General features: G+C 43.1%; 1 pseudogene; it reads left to right on the top strand.

Annotated features, from left to right (window-relative positions):
• Window positions 1–5042: 5042 nt before the first annotated feature.
• LOC110331879 lies at window positions 5043–7532 on the top strand (annotated as a pseudogene).
• The last annotated feature ends 649 nt before the right edge of the window (window positions 7533–8181 follow it).

Genomic DNA, 8181 nt, shown 5'->3' with positions numbered 1-8181 from the left:
CTTAGTCCCGCTGTGGCCTGTCCCCAACTTGAGGTTTGTCTCCCATCATTCCTTTGACTACCTTCGCCATCCCTTCTAGCACCTTCCATACCTCCTACTGTCTAAAGGATAGCAACTCACAGGTCATCTTTCCCACCGAGTTCTTTATATTAGGCCTGGTCGCTTCCTTTGTGGGGAAGAGCTTGGGGTCTGGAGAATCAGGGAGTCCCACAGATAAAATGAGGTTGGCAATGTATAAATCCCAGTCTGTGAATATAAATGCTTTTTTAGGATGTACTGAATTTTTAAATTCTGTGAAGTAAAAGATGTTTTGAGAATATTTTTCTCCAGAAGTCTATGACATAAAGTGCCTTAAGAGACAAAACAAACACACAAAACAAAAACAAAAAAACTTTATCACATTTTATTTTATATGGGGAATGCAGTACTCATGCCACTGTATACATGTGGAGATCAGAAAAGGTCCTAAGGAGTTGGTTCTTGGTACACACTTGTGGAAATCAGAAAAGGATTTAAGGAGTTGGTTCTTTTCACCTTGTAGCTTCCAGATATTGAACTCAGGTCATCAGGTTTGACAGCAAGCACCTCTCCTCTCTGAGCCATCTTGCTGGCCCTCAAGTATATAATTTTTATACACAGATCAATGAATTTTCTCATACTGTTAACCCAACCATAATTCTCCCTTATTTACCTTGGAGTGGATAGCACAGGCCTTAGATAGATGAATACAATTCAAATTCTGCCCTTACTGAGTACAATTGGCAATTTTCTTATGCTCTTTGAATCTCAGTTTTTTTTATTCTTCCAAAGTTATAAGAATTTAAAAATAGGCCTGTGGACTGGCCCGGACCCCTCAGAGCTCCCAGAGACTAGGCCAAAAACCAAGGAGCATACATGGGCTGGTTTGTGGCCCTGGGCACATATGTAGCAGAGGACTGCCTTGTATGGCCTCAGTAGGAGAGGATACCAATAATCCTGTGGAAACTCGATACCCCAGGGAAGAGGGATGCTTGTGGGGGTGCACCCTCTCAGAGGTGGGGGGTTGGGGTGAAGAACTCAGGAAGGGGGCACAGATAAGGGAGACAACTTTTAGAATTTAAATAAATAAAATAATTTCATAAAAGAAAGTATGCCTGTGGTGCCTTAGCAAATGTTTCTGTATTTCACTCATTGAGCGATACCCCTTTCTGTCTTCATGTGGACATGGAGTAATTTTATTTCTATTTCATTTATTTTCAAATTAACAACTCATAAATTAACAATTTGTAACTACTATGTTATGAGATATGGTGTGTTTTAATATATGTACTGAGAATAGAATGGTTGAATCAAGTCATCACCTCACATTTGAAATTTACTCCCCGGGCAATGTTTAAACATAAAATACACTAGTAACTGAATGATATGCAATAGATTTCAAATTGTGTCCCTCTTATCTAGCGGAAACTTTGTACCCTTTGGGTAATCCACTGTCCCTACTCAGTCGCGTTCTCTGACAACCAGCAAGTCCTTATCCACATTGAGACATCTCTTCTCATATTCTACGTATATGTGAGATCGTGCAGTATTTGTCCTGGGACTGGCTTATTTCTTATGGCAAAATGTCCACCCATTTCTTTTATGTTGTCACAAATTACAGGATCTCCTTCTTTAAGGCTAAAATAATCTTTAGCTGTGAATGTACAGTTTCTGTATCCATTCATCCACTGGCAGACAAGTCCATGAATGTGCACAGTTTCTGTATCAATTCATCCATTGACGGATGCTTCTGTTGTCATATGTTGGTTATCATGAATAGTGCAACAGTAAACATAGCTGTGCGGCTGTCCATGGATATACTGACTTCTGTTTTCTTGGGGTTGCTAGATCATATAATAATTATTTGTTGCTGTTGAGAAACCTTTGGGAGGGGAGCACCAAGCCTCTAATCCCAGCACTTGGGAGGCAGAGGTAGGTGGGTATGAGGCCAGCTTGGTCTACATAGTGAGGACAGGCAAGGCTTCAAAAAGCCTTGTCTAGAAAAGCCAAAAAAATGATAAAAAGCAAAGAAAAGAAAAAGAACAAAGAAAGGAAGAAAGGAAGGGAGGAAGGAAGGAAGGAAGGAAGGAAGGAAGGAAGGAAGGAAGGAAGGAAGGAAGGAAGGAAGGAAGGAAGGAAGGAAGGAAGGAAGGAAGGAAGGAAGGAAGGAAGGAAGGAAGGAGAAAAAGAAGCCTCCGTACTTCTTTCATGACAGCTTTAGTGACTTGTATACTTTGTTTTGCTGTGATAGAACATTACCAGAGGAGTCCAGGGAAGGAAAGGGTTTATTTGGCGGCACACTCCATTTCAGATAGAAGTCACAGCAGGAGCTCAAGCAGGAAGCCAGAAGCAGGAGCTGCAACTTTCCACCCTGCTTCTCATTCTTCAGCTACCCTTTCTTACATAATCCAAGAAGACCTGCTCACAAGTGGCACTACCCACCGTGAGCTAGAGCCTCCTCTGTCAACTAAGTAGTCAGAAAATGGCCCCACAGATATGCCTTCACGCCAATCTGATGGAGGCGATATGCCTTCAGGCCAGTCTGATGGAGATGATTCCCCATGAGATCCCCTCTTCCTAGCGGTTCCCAGTTGGTCCTTGCCTCCTCCAAGGTGACTCTACTTTGTGCCAGGCTGACAAAAACCTACCCAGTACAGTGCCCCTGCCTTTACGCCCTCACCAACACTTACCACTTGCCTTCTTTGTAATAGACATTCTAAGAAATATATTGCAAGATCTCACCGCTTTCTGTTTTCGTTTCCCAAATGAGGCATGATGTTAAATATTTCTGTTTTCATTTCCCAAATGAGGCATGATGTTAAATATTTTTCAGATATCTGTTGGCTGGTTTCTTTCCATAAAATGCTAAGAGCTTTTGCCCACACATGAAAAGATTACTTGTTTATTATTTATTTATTTTATCTATTACTTATTTATTGTTTATTTAAATTTGTTCTTTGACAACTTCATAGCACGTATACTGTACCTTCTGATTGCTCCCACTCCGTGCCTCCTCTTATCTCCCTCCATGCCCATCAACACCCCCAAGTCCCTTTCATGTCTTTTTGTTACATGATGCAGTGAGTTTAACCATGACCTGGGACCCACTGGAGGCTGGGTGGGCTCACCAGGACCTTTGCTCTGTTTTCATTGAATTGTTATTTTTCTTGCTATTGAGTCATTTGGGCTGCTTATATACTTCGGCTGTGAAGCCCTCACCAGAAGTATGCTTTTCAGATATTTTCCCACTTTTTAGGTTGTGTCTGGACCTTTGACTCCTCTGCTGTGCAGAGGCTTTTCAGCTGCTAATACCCTCTGTGTCCATTTCTGCTTTTGTTGCCCTGCTTCCAAGATCAAATGCAAAATACTGTCAATGTCATGGAACTTATTTTCTTCTAGTAGTTTCACAGTTTCAGATCTTACATTTAGGTATCTTATCCATTTTGAGGTGATTTTTAATTACATTTATATTATATATAAAATAGATTATATTTTAAATGTATATTATATAATATATACATATATGTCTTAATTAGGGTTTTACTGCTGTGAACAGGCACCATGACCAAGGCAATACTTATAAGGACAACATTTAATTGGGGCTGGCTTACAGGTTCAGAGGTCCAGTCCATTATCATCAAAGCGGGAACATGGCAGCACCCAGGCAGGCATGGTACAGAAGGATCTGAGAATTCTACATCTTCATCTGAAGGCTGCTAGCAGAATACTGACTTCCAGGAAGCTAGGCTGAGGATCTTAAAGACCACAGCCACAGTGATACATCTACTCCAACAGGGCCACACCTTCTAACACTGCCACTCCCTGGGCCAAGCATATACAAACCATCAATATATGTGCCCAATTCCTTTCTCTAGTATGTAGATATTCTCTTTTCTCAGCAGCATCTATAGAAGAGATTGCCATTTCCCCATTGTCTATTCTAGGTTCTTTTATTAAAAGTCAGTTAACTTCTAAAAAAAGCATAAAGTCTTTTTCCATCAGCAGAAGCCCAAAGCATGTCTTAAAGAGATTTGTGAGACTAACTTTAATCTCATGTACTAGAACTCAGTAAGATTTAAACAAGACTAACAACATTTTTAAACTTTTTACAGAATTTTATTTCTGGGGCTGGAGAAATGACTCAGTGGTTAAGAGCACTGAATGTTTTTCCAGAGGTCCTGAGTTCAAATCCCAGCAACCACATGGTGGCTCACAACCATCTGTAATGGGATCTGATGTGCTCTTCTGGGGTGTCTGAAGACAGTGACAGTATACTCACATACATAAAATAAATCGATTTTTTAAAAATTTTATTTCCAAGAACATGTACACACACACACATACGCGCACACACATACATACACACACACACACACACACACACACACACACACACAGGAGCTGAACCTAGTAATGCCTGCTATAATCCAGAACTTGGAAAGCAGAGACAGGGTTGCCATGAATTCAAGGCTAGCCTGGTATACATAGTGAATTTAGTAAGACCCTGCCTTAAAACCATGCAGAGGGCCTGAGAAGATGGCTCTGTCAGGAAAGTGCTGGCTTTGCGAGCAGGGCTTGAATTTGATTCCCAGAGCATACAGCAAAATGCCAGCTGTGGTGACAAGCTTCTGTGCTTGGGAGACAGAGTCAGAAGCTTAGGACTCGCTAGCTAGCCAGCCTTGACTTGAATTCAATTGGAGGACGGTTTTGTACCTGGGGAGCTGTAGATAAGGAATTGTACCCAAGAAACACAATCTTCTGCTCCTGTACCTATTTAGAGGACACAAATTGGTTCTCTAATGGGCTGTGAGAGGGTGAGTTTATTTTATGTGTGGGAAGGCTAAAAATAATTCGTGGCCAGAGGCTAGACAGTGGTAGTTTTAGACTATATCCACAAATACTGTTGTTTAAAAAAAAAATAAATCCCACAAATTCAGTGATTTAAACAATGCAAATTTATCATCTAACATTTCTAGAGGTCAAACATCCAAAAAGGCTCTCTGTCGGCGGCATGTGGCGGCGAGATGTCTCACGGGAAATCCTCAGTTCCCAGGCATGGGTCCTTGGGCTTCTTGCCTCACAAGCACAGCAGCCAGCATTGTGGGGAAGTCAAGAGCTTCCCTAACAATGACCCTTCCAAGCCTGTTCACCTCACAGCCTTTCTGGAGTACAAGGTTGGCATGACCCACATCGTCTGGAAAGTTGATAGGCCAGGATCTGAGGTGAACAAGAAAGAAGTCGTGGAGGCCGTGACCATTGGGAAAACCTCACCCATGGTGGCTGTGGGCGTTGTAGGATATGTTGAAACCCCATGAGGCCTCCAGACCCTCAAGACTGTATTTGCTGAGCTTATCAGTGATGAGCATAAAAGGCGGTTCTATAAAAACTGGCACACATCTAAGAAGAAGGCTTTCACCAAGTACTGTAAGAAATGGCAGGATGACACAGGCAAGAAGCAGCTGAAGAAGGACTTCAACAGCATGAGGAGGTACTGCGGTCATCCACATAATCGCCCACACTCAGGTGTGTCTGCTTCCTCTGCACCAGAAGAAGACGCACTTGATGGAGATCCAGGTGAATGGAGGCACTGTGGCTGAGAAGCTAGACTGGGCACACGCCTTTAATCCCAGCACTTGAGAGGCAGAGACAGGCGGATTTCTGAGTTGGAGGCCAGCCTGATCTACAGAGTGAGTTCCAGGACAGCCAGGGCTACACAGAGAAACCCTGTCTCAAAAAACAAAACAAAAAAAAAAAATGTTTCCAGTTAAAAAAAAAAGAAAAAAGTCCCAAAAGGGATTTACAGGGATAAAATCAGTGGCTCCAGGCTCTAAGTGTTATGGCCACATTGACTAACTTATGGCCAAATAACTCTGGAAGCAATCACTTGCTTGCAGCCAATGTCACCCTACTCTGACTTGTGGGTCCCAAAAGGACTCTTCTAAGTATATAGTACCCACCAGATAATCCAGGATAATCTGAGCTCAAGATCCTTAATTATATTGAAGCCCTTTATTTCATGTATGGTAGCATAGTCCCAGGTTCCACTATTAGGATGGGGATTTCTTTTGAGGAAAAGAGGGACCACAGCTCTGCCCATAAAAGATGGAACCTGCTCAAAAGGTGGCAATTGTCCCATCCTCAATAGAAGGTTGGTTCAGTGAGCTACATACAGGACTAGAACACAGTTTACAATGTGACATCACAAAACTAAGTCATAAGAATCACGAGACTTCTTCCCTCTACTCTGTTACTTACTCTGAGAAAAGTCAACACTCAGACAGTCCAGCCACCACGGACTCCATGTCTCCTGCCAACAACCCTATGAGAATGCCCTCTTGGAAAAGATGGAGCCTTCAGTTGACTGGAGTCGTGGCCAGTACTTCGTTTGAACTGAATCTCGTGAGCCTCTGAGCCTAACCCTCTGAATGAAAGCCATCCCTGACTCCAGAGTGTTGGAGACCAGGTTGAGAAAACCCAGGCATCTTACGTCCCAGGCATCTCATAGCCCAGGCATTTTACAGCATGCAGCTAAAAGCCATATAGTTCTTTGTTTGGAGCCAGTTGTCTCCTCTCTCTGCAAGGCCATTTGGTGGGAACCAGCAGGATTCCGGCTGTCTTAGTCAGGGTTTCTATTCCTGCACAAACATCATGACCAAGAAGCAAGTTGAGGAGGGAAGGGTTTATTCAGCTTACATTTCCACACTGCTGTTATCACCAAAGAAAGTCAGGACTGGAACTCAAGCAGGTCAGGAAGCAGGAGCTGATGCAGAGGCCATGGAGGGATGTTCTTTACTGGCTTGCTTCCCCTGGCTTGCTCAGCCTGCTCTCTTATAGAACCAAGACTACCAGCCCAGAGATGGCACCACCCACAAGGGGACCTTCCCCCTTGATCACTAATTGAGAAAATGCCTTACAGCTGGATCTCATGGAGGCATTTCCCCAACTGAAGCTCCTTTCTCTGGTAACTCCAGCTGTGTCAAGTTGACACAAAATTAACCAGTACACCGGCCCTAAGCAAACATCAAGGACTGAGGGAGTCTTCTTACATTCCGGAGCTGCCCGGAGCTGTCACCTTGGGCTGTTAACAGAAACTGGACTTTGAGATTAGCTGCCCGATGTTCCCAAGCAGTGACGCCAAGGAACTGAGATAAATCACAAAAGTTTCAAACTCCCAATTAGCCTCCCCATTTGTCGTTCACAGAGCTTTCTTTTGATCACCCCCTAAACCCTCGCTGTATTGTATAAAAACTGAGTATTTTCCCTTAGTAAATGAGACTATGACAAGCATGCATGGTCTCCGTCTCTTTCTTTATTCCCATTTCAATATAGGTTTGGGATCCCCCTAGAGGACCATGGAATAACGTGTCCTGCGGGTCGGGACACCAGAGGTTGCTAAATTGTGACATAACTTGTTCTGTATATTCCTGACTTGCTGACTCCAGAGGCTAGGCAGTGTTTGCTAAATTGTGACATAACTTGTTCTGTATTTGTAGGCAACGGACACAGTCCCCTAGGTCACCTCCTGATCCATCACGGCTGCTTTGCTTCTAATTCCTACAGAAAAGAAAGGGAAGGTCATGTGTCTCTCCTTAAGTGATGCTACTGGAAGTCATGCACCTCCTTCATTTGCATCTCGTTATCTAGATGGGCTTGGCACATCTGGCTGTAAGAAGATTAAGGAAAAATGTGCTGGGGTGCATTAGCAATCTGCCTCGATAAAGATTACAATGATCAGGAAGAACTAAATCCAGCCCACACCCACCAACATTTTTCCCATTTCTTAACTAGTAACTTCCACTGGCCACCAATGTGACATTTACACACCCATCACTGACCCCTCCAAATCTTGCCAATTATGTATTAATCACCAGAAAGCCCAGCTAATATATTTTTGTAAAACAGTTAATTGTGGAACTTTTTCCTTAAAGTTCTTTTCAGAGTAGCCCAGGATGTAGCTCCATTTGTAGGGTTTTCTTACAATGTATAAAAACCCTGGGTTCAAATCCCAGCACTCCAGTTGAAGACTGAAGGATCAGAAGTGCAAGGTCATCCTAGGTTACATAGTGAGTTCAAGGCTACATGAAACTGTCTCAAAAAAGAAAGAAAGGAAGGAAGGAAGGAAGGAAGGAAGGAAGGAAGGAAGGAAGGAAGGAAGGAAGGAAG

The sequence above is a fragment of the Mus pahari genome, chromosome 14 (assembly GCF_900095145.1).
Source record: "Mus pahari chromosome 14, PAHARI_EIJ_v1.1, whole genome shotgun sequence".
NCBI lineage: Eukaryota > Metazoa > Chordata > Mammalia > Rodentia > Muridae > Mus > Mus pahari.
Note: the sequence above shows the minus strand (reverse complement) of the source record. Positions and strands in the feature narration are given on the sequence as shown.